We start from the raw sequence: 8,068 nt of genomic DNA, 5'->3' as shown, positions 1-8,068 counted from the left end.
TCTTGGTTGAATCCTCTATGGATTGGGTTGCCGGTGGTTCCATTTTTCCTTCGTTTCGAATTGTCCGCTAAAAGCAACTGTTTGAGCAGACGATGGTTTTGTCTGTGGATTGTGTTGTTCTGAAAGAGAAGAGAGGTGGGAGAATGAAGATGAAATCTGCGTTTACTTGTTCACGTGACTGCAATTAGTTCAAAGTTGAAGAAGAAAGGAAACAAGTTTGAAAGTGATTCCATCACTTTTTTCCTTTGATTTGATTTTTATAGACTTTTATTAATCAGATGAAAAGGAATGAATCTCAGCCGTTGAATTAATCCAACGGTGCAAAACCTGACACAATGGCTACTTAATTTGAGAATCCCTCCTCTTTCATATCCCTATGATTTTATTATCAGAGTGAAATGTAATCTATCCTATTAAATAATTAATATATTAATTATGATTATTAATCTAAAGGTATCGACTAATATATAACATTGTATACGGATTGAAGTGAAATAAGGAAAATAGTTTTTTAATTATCAGTATCTGATATATAATCAATTAATCCAAAAATAAAAATATTTTAATCTAATTTTTCATTTATACTTTACTATATACGTGATAAAAAGACTACTAAAAAATTTGAAACATATATTAATTCTAAAAATAATTTTTAAAAAGCTGATATTTCATTGGGAAAAAATCGGGTGTATAGTCAACCATTGCCTTTGTTTCATTCCATTTTGTCCATTTGCTTCTTCTTTTTTCTCACCTATAAAAAAGGCTATTCGGTTTCATGTCTTGATGTCGATCACACAATTACACCCACTGTGCCCTAAAAGGGCTATTTTAAAAAGTTATTATTATATAATTGAAAAGAAAATGAACTTTATTAATAAAAATAAAATTCGTTGACACGGTATAAATTCTTAAATTTTGCTGTTTTAATTGAATTGGATTTGTAAAAGAAAAAAAGAACTTCCGTTATAGGGTTAATATTAAAATAAGTGTCTAAATTATACCTTAATTCTCGAAGGTTTAAACTATTTATTGATCAATCAGGTATCTAATGTTATCATTATAGGTGTCCGAGAGGCGTTAATTTCCACCGTTAAGTGAAAATATTTTAATATAATTATTTTTTTTTTAAATATTATTATAAAAAAAACTCTAATTTTTTCAATTATAAAAACCCCAAAATATCTAAAATTCTCAAATCCTATCCTAAACCTTATAGCCCCTTTTCGGTCATGACCACCACGCTGACGTAGTCCCTACCATCCTCCTAGTCATACGCCGTTGTAGTTACCAACGATTGACCATCGAGATCACATGGGATCACGATTTTAATCATAGGGTTCACGAGGTATAAAGTCTATTCGTCATCGATTGGTCATGATTTCATGAGTATTTTGGTCGCGAGGGGAAATGAGGTTTGGTAGGGCGATAGTAAAGGGCGATGGCGACAGAGAGGTTGAAATGAAAGTTTTCAAAGTTTTGAAATTATTTCAAAAAGTGTATGTATTAAATAAATAAATATATATATATATATATATATTTTAATTTTAAATCAAATTTTAAAATCACTAGACGTCGTTGATGGTCCAGACACTTAAAATGAAACATTTGTAACATTAGACACCTAAATGGGTCAAAAATAATTTAGATATCTATTCGAGAATTGAGGTATAGTTGAGCACTTATTTTGGTATTAACTTTTATTATATAAATTGAAAGAGAAAATGTTACCAACGAGTGTTGACACAAGTAGTTGGGATTTAAGAATTTAGGGGATGTTTGGTTCAAAGATTGTGGGATTCCCATGAGATGAGAATCCCACATTCCCATGTTTGGTTGGTCGGGAATCTCATTCCCGATAATATTTTATTACCAATAGTAGATTTTTTGGGGTATATTACCGGGAATGTCATTATCTCCATTCCCTTAGGTATTGTAACATTACCGGCATTTTAGACTAAAATGCCCTTAAATTTTTATTTTTTTCAAAAATATCATTCTTCTGTCATTGAATAATAAAAATTCTACGAAGGTTAAATTACAAATTTATCCTTAAATTATTTTAGATTTACAAAAAAAATATATATTAAAATTTTATATGAAGGTCAGGGGTTAAAAAAAATTTCCCTTTCATTAAACATTTTTATATTTTTAATTTTGTAAAAAAATTATATAAATATTATGAATTTAATTTTTTAAAGAAAATATAAATATTTTACAATTTGTATATACAAATATAATAAGGATAATTTGGTCAAATATACATTCTAATAATCTTTTATTCCTTTAACCAAACACGATAATCTTATATTCTTGTTAAACCAACCAAACACAAAATACAACATTCTCAGTAATCCTATTCCCTGATAATCTTTTATTCTCACTGATAATCTTACATTCTGTGTACCAAACGTACCCTTAAGTCTAAGTTCAAATCTTACCACCGTCTCTATAATGGAACACTCTATACCTAAACTTTTTGTTAAAAAAAACGTTGCACTGTTATACACGATGGCCAATTGGTTACAGCATGGATCTCAAATGGTACAAACCTATAGTACAAAGATCCAATCTTGGATATCCTTCTAAAAGTAAACCATTTTGGGCTCATGGAGACCACAATGTTACCTTCTGTAACTGTTGAGACGGAGCTTTCTCCATTATTGGAAGCTCTAAAAAGTATACTGCAGCAAAAACTATAACCTTATTTATATCCTATATCTGGATGTGCTTCCGAGTTCGAAATCAGCTATCGGTGAGAGTCGATAGGGTAGCTCGGGAGCTTCTTATTTCGGCTCTCCATGGTCACGAGTTAAAACGGCATCCTCCGAGGTGTTGAGCGCAATGCTCGAAGCTTTGCCTTGTTCACGGAAAACCTCGAACAATGATGTACAGTGTTTATGTTTCGTTCCTGCATTTGTCATCTAAAAATATGGATCTTGGACTCCTGGTTAGCAGACCTACTAAATGGGCTGAGGTGATGGGAGCTTTGAACCGAGCATGGAGGAGACGAACTGGGAAGGGTCGAGGGTAGAACGAGGGGAGTTACGTGCGGCCACTCGTATCTCTGAACTCTTGTAATGATCGTTGCGTAGTGTCCCTGGAGAAAAACAAATAACGAGTGAAGCTGGAGCCGACAGTCCAGTCGAAGGCAATGCAAAGATTAACTCTTTACCTCTCAGGAGTCGCAGTTTTCGGACTTCGTTGGCTTGACTGAACAGGCGATTGATCCAGTTTGAATTCAGATCGCTCTCCAGGACTAAGGGGCATATCCTGCGTGTATATAAATATTAAGTTAGTAAATAGACGATTAGATGTCAGCAGCAACGAGAGGGGAAGTACTCGTATTTACCGTGGACTTTATCCTATTCGAAGATGATGCACCCAACTGAGGTGAGCATTTTACAAATGCTCGAGTAACATGCTTGCAGTCGGTCTCTCTGCGGGATTCCTTCTGAAGCAACAGCGTAGGAAATCCTTCCCCTCGGGTGATAATGTTTCGGGAATGGGAGGGGTATCCTTCATCACTTTAAACATGGCTGCAGCCTACATTAACAAAGAGAAAAGTTGGCATGTTTCGATTTTCTCCAATATGTCACGAGATTAATGAAGTGAATGAAGATTACATCAGGTCCGTACCCCTTCATACTCACTCCATGGTGCTTTACCAGTGAACATTTCGATAATGGTACAACCCAAACTCCAAATATCAACCGCTAGAGCGAGATCGGAACTATTATCTTTCTGCATCACAGCTTGCATAAGCTGCAGTGAAACGAACGATGTCAGTACGTATCAACAACAGACGGAAATGCATCGATATATTACAAGGTTGTACCTCGGGAGCCATCCAGTATGGACTTCCCTTCAAAGATAGATCAACTCTTTGTCCGCTAAGCTGTGCAACAAACAGATCAAAAATTATTCCAGCTATGTTTCTTGGAGGAACTGTGAGTAACCAAAGACGATACAGATTGAAACCGAAGAGAAGGGGAAGATACGAAACTCACATGTTTAGACATCCCAAAGTCGGCAAGCTTGACAACTCCGGCTGCATCAACGAGCAAATTTGCCCCTTTAATATCTCTGAATAGAACAGGTAAAAGCTCATATTAAGCTACCGATAGTTCATGCAAGACTACTCAAATAGGTTCATTTTCTTCTCTCAAACCAGAAATCAGGATACAATACTTTGTACCTGTGGATTGTCATTGTGCTGTGGAGGTAAGCTAAACCAGAAAGAATATGGCGAGTAAAATTGTGGACAACGGATTCTGTTATGGCACCACAGTGATCATGAACATATTTATTAATCGAACCAGGATGAACATACTCCAGATATATGTAGAACTTGTCTTCAACCTGCATATGCATAATTCGAATGCCTTAATAGAAGTCCATGAGATGATAATTGGAGCAAGAAGAAGGAAAATCCTAAATACGCAATCCGCATGTTACTTACTGTTTCACTACCATAACTGAACTATGTTTGGATGCTTAAGCTGGCTAAGAACCTTAATCTCCTGCAACCAAATAAAACAGTAAGAACGGTGGTAAAAGAAAGAAACAGCACTTAGTAATCAATTAATCCACGCTCTTCTCTCTCTGGAGTGAAGAAAAACCTGCTCTAGTTGCTTTATAGACTCTGCGGATATCGGGTCATCGGGAAATATCTCAACTTCCTTCATTGCACATAATGCGCCCGTTTCTCTGCCAGAAAGAAGAGCCCCTTTAGCATATAGATTGCAAGAGGAACGGAAGCAAATGTGTATAGAACTTGCATACCTATTGCTGGCGACATAAACGCTCCCAAATGTACCACGCCCGATAAGCTTGCCTTTTGCCATTGACAATTTATCGGCAACGTCTCTGGTTTAGTCCGAACTTGGGGAGGGGAGCTGAAGGTGAAGCCATGGCTGCTCCGGGAGGAAGAGGTAATGGATGGACAATAGGGCCACTACTTTCTGATCGGGTCGATGGTGTCGGTGAAGGAGGTCCACTTTGGCTTATTTGGACTGTGAAGAGGAGTATTATCGGTACTGAATCCGGTGCAATCATAGAATGCTGCAGGAGGAAGTCCCGTCATATCCAATGTCGGCATCTCCGGTGCAGACCAGACTTGTTTTCCTGTAGGAGGAGCAATGTAGTTTGGAAACATGTCACCAGTACTCATTCGGTGTGGACTAAATGCAGACAAACTCGAAAACGGACTCGCAGGGGCGCTCCTAATATGAACATTCACCCTAAACTCATCCTGGGAACTGTCCCCTTGATTCATACTGGATGCAACGCCTTCGGGTTGATCTTATGTCCAAATACTCCGCCATCTTCCTCGCGACTCGAGACACGAACATACTGAAATTCGATACATCGTCGAAGTTCAATTATAACAGAATCCATAGAAGTTATCAGAATGTTTAAATCAGCTATAAAGTTCGAGATTGAGCATTCAGATGAATATTGCTGTTGTGACTAAATAATCCACCATATCATAATTTGATCCTAAAATTAGCATAATTGAATATCAATTTCCATAATCAAAAATGCAAAATCTTATTTAAAATTTGCAGCAAAATGTTAATTAAAACTAATAATTGAGATAACAAAATCACCTAGGACTGGAAGGAGTTCCATCTACTTTTTCTCTATCTCTATCCTCTGAAGCTCTACCGTGCCCAATCTCAGTCGGCGAAGGCAACCTCTGCTCTCCGCCTCCTTCAGGAAGCGGAAGCGGAAGCGGCAACGGTACCGCCGACGGCGAAGGTAGTGTCCTCGAAGTAGGAGCTGAAGACGACAATGGGGAATCGAAGCTGGAGGACGGCGGAGACGCCACCGACTCCCGGTCGCTGAGACGCGTCGGCTTAGGCCCCGCAATGCAAAACCCCAAGTAATGGAAACGAGAACTGTGGCGTTGCTTGTGATCACGCTTTTGATAGCAACTGTTGTCTTGGAAATGCTTCCCGGAAGAAGCTGCCGGCGTGGCAGCGATGTTGGAAGAAGAAGCCGACGAAGAAGAAGAAGAAAAGGAAATACCCTGAAGCCAACGCATGGCTTGAAATCATTCTAAAAACAAAGAGAAATCAAAACGAAAAATTTCCCCCGAAAATAAATGAATCACAAAAGAAATATTCGAAGGAAAATCCAGAAAAAGGTTATAAAAAATAACAAAAACAGTTTGGATTTGAACGCAGTTCCGGTTTGGAATTCTGGATGTCGGGAAATCAGTTTCCTTATTGTTCTGTCCAAAAAACCCCCATAAACAACACGCTTCACAACAGAAGCTCTTTTGTTTTGCTTTTAAATACGTCCAAAAAGTCAATCCCTCCCCGCTTTTTTTCTACTTACTTTTAATGGTATTTTATTTTCACAATTTTTAATAAAAAAATTATCCAAATTTTAGTTAAACCTTTTATCCAAATAATTTAGTTCACTTTTAAAGTATATAAAGTAATTTTTAATTACTAGTATAGAGAAATAAACAAAATTTGAACATTTTGTTTATAAGAACAATAAGTTTAGATTAGTTAAGGAAATTCAGTTATTTCAGCGAATTTCACTATAAAAAAATCTCACGTGGCAATAACGAATTTTACAGTAAAAAAATCTGACGTGGTAATAATAAAAAGCAAAATAAAAAATCAGCATTTTTGCAGTGTTACCGATAAGCATCTTACATATATAATATAATATATATATATATATATATTGTAATTTTTTTTAAAAATAGTTACATACGTCGATATTCAAATTTTATGTTCATATTCATATTTATTGTATTTTTTTCTTTTGTTAGTATTTAAAAAATTATATATGTTGTTGCATGCAAACACAAATATATTAACATATAAATTCAAGAAAATTATTAAAATTTGAACTTGGACCCTTTTTCCCAACTTAATAGTTATCACTGAATACTATTTTTATGTTGCCTCAAGTTTCAAGGTTTTTTTTGTTTAATCTGAACAGACTCGAGTGCATATTTAATTTTAATGGGTGAGTCTTTCAACGGAGATTTTTTGTATACATAAGAACTCAAACTTGAAATTTTGCTTCAACGATATCAAACTTACCACTAGAACCAACTCTATTGATCATATGGAATTAGGTTTTGTTGTTGTTGTTGTTGGTCTGGTCGCAATAGAAACATAAATTTATAATTGCTATTAATATTAACAAATTTTATAAGAAAAGCAGCCATATTTAAATTTATTCAAATACGATTTCCATATATTCATTCAATCCGCATAAAATCTTTTATAAATAAAAATTATACAAAAAGAAGGGAGGAAAAGGATGAACAGACTTGGTCCTACACTTTATAATCTCATAAGAAAATTTATATATATTGTTGTAACCAAGTAAGGCCGAGTCGATGGGGGAGAAACAGTGAGCCGGAGGATTCAGGACCGAGTCACACACAGCTTGGCGGAGAACCGGGTTTAGGCAAGGTCAACGGTCAAACTTTCAAACGGACTTTACCTTTTTGCTCTTCTCTTTTAGGACGCGTCGCCGTTTCTGCTTCCTCCCAACTTTGACTCATTTGATGATGTAAATTAGGGTGAGTCTTCGATCGAGTCGAATAAACAGTTTTCGAGTTATTTGAATTTTAAGTTTTATTTTACAAGTCAAAGTTAATTTAAAAAAATTTCGAGCCGAGTCAATTTTTTTGAGTTTTTATTTAAATTTAATTATAAATATTTAATATTATGATGTTTATTGATTTTAATTTAAATGGTTTTTTTATAACCATATGCAATACATATGTATTTTCTTATATTTTTCTCATATGTAATATACATTTATGATACATAGACGAGGACTCAACTAAAACTAACTACTAAAAATTTTGAGTTTTTCGAGTTACTATTCGAGTTGTATTTTACAACTCGGCTTAAACTTAAAAAAATTCGAATCGAATTTATAAAATTACAATTGAAATTAATTCGAATTGAGTTGAGTCGAAAAAAATCGATTTTTCAAATAGAATCAAATTTTACTCACCCCTAGATGCAAATTTGCGATAAGCAGCCCTGGAATTACTATATATTCAATAACTCATATTTATATCATA

General features: G+C 35.2%; 1 pseudogene; it reads right to left on the bottom strand.

Moving 5' to 3' along the window:
• Positions 1–2,355: 2,355 nt before the first annotated feature.
• Positions 2,356–6,173, bottom strand: LOC120200264 (annotated as a pseudogene).
• Between the last annotated feature and the right edge of the window lie 1,895 nt (positions 6,174–8,068).

Source organism: Hibiscus syriacus, unplaced genomic scaffold, assembly GCF_006381635.1.
Source record: "Hibiscus syriacus cultivar Baekdansim isolate YM2019G1 unplaced genomic scaffold, ASM638163v2 tig00005929_pilon, whole genome shotgun sequence".
NCBI lineage: Eukaryota > Viridiplantae > Streptophyta > Magnoliopsida > Malvales > Malvaceae > Hibiscus > Hibiscus syriacus.
This window is presented reverse-complemented; position numbering and strand designations above follow the sequence as displayed.